The sequence below is a fragment of the Gracilinanus agilis genome, unplaced genomic scaffold, assembly GCF_016433145.1.
Source record: "Gracilinanus agilis isolate LMUSP501 unplaced genomic scaffold, AgileGrace unplaced_scaffold30371, whole genome shotgun sequence".
NCBI lineage: Eukaryota > Metazoa > Chordata > Mammalia > Didelphimorphia > Didelphidae > Gracilinanus > Gracilinanus agilis.
In genome coordinates this window covers 1-1,155 of record NW_025362881.1, presented here as the reverse complement: position 1 = coordinate 1,155, position 1,155 = coordinate 1, and the positions used below count along the sequence as shown (strand labels likewise).

General features: G+C 35.7%; 1 pseudogene; it reads left to right on the top strand.

The window, feature by feature from the left end:
• Positions 1–697: 697 nt before the first annotated feature.
• On the top strand, positions 698–803 carry LOC123254706 (annotated as a pseudogene).
• Positions 804–1,155: the final 352 nt, after the last annotated feature.

Genomic DNA, 1,155 nt, shown 5'->3' with positions numbered 1-1,155 from the left:
TCTTCCTCTTAATTCTTCTCCTCCTCGCCTTCTTCCTTCTCTTCTTTCTCCCCCACCTCTTATTTCCTTTTTCCCAATTTTATTCACAGCCAGAGACCAGCTAGGAGGCTGCCCCAGGATATCACTTAATCTTGACATATGACTTTTCTTGTTAGAGGAATCTAGGTGGTATGATGCATAGAGGGTAGACCTAGAGTAAGGAAGACCTAAGTGCAAATCTGCCTCAGACTCTTATTGTATGATTCTGGGCAAGTCATTTAACCTCTCAGCCTCAGTTTCTTCATCTGTAAAATGGGGATAATTATAATATCTACTTCTCAAGTTGTTATGATGATCAGTTGTAAAGACCTTTGCAAACATTAAAATGCTATACGAATGTTAACTATTACTGCTATTATTGTTGTTGTCATTATTGATATTATTTTTATATTATAATCAGGACTCCTAATGTTCACTCTCCCTGCTTGTACCCTGCAATTTTAGCATGTGATAAGGTGGCACTGTAGATAGAGCACTAGGCCCGGAGATGGGAAGACTCATCTTTTTTAGTTCAAATCCAACTTCAGACTTTTACTACCTGTGTAACCCTGGGCAAGTTACTTACCCCTGTTTGCCTCAATTTTCTCATCTGTAAAAATGAGCTGGAGGAGAAAATGGCCAACCACTCCAGTATCTTTGCTAGGAAAATTCTAAAAGGATACTCTGGTTTTTCTTTGGATCATATAAATCTTTTGTCTTTTACTAAAGATTTCCATGGAGAGGAGTAGTAAAGTTTTTGGGTTTGTTTTTTTTTAAAGAAAACCCTAAAAGGAATCACAAAGAATCAACACAACTGAAACACAATTAAAAATACTCTGATAACACATCCTTTGTTTCTTTTGGTCTGCCCAAAGGAGAGTTTTTAAAGTCCATGAGGACAGATTGCCTTGTACTTACGTGGTATCACCTACAAAATCTTGTTCCAGAATGGTTTTCAAGAAATGCTTCATCAATGTTGTCCCAAGATTTCATCCTGGATAGCAGCAGTCCTTTAATTCTAACACAATGATCCTTTGCGGATGGAGGGGGAAGAAAATATTAATTTTTATGATTTTTTATGAAATTTTTTGAAAATTTTGAAAATTTTATGGAATTTTATGAAATATATAATTATAT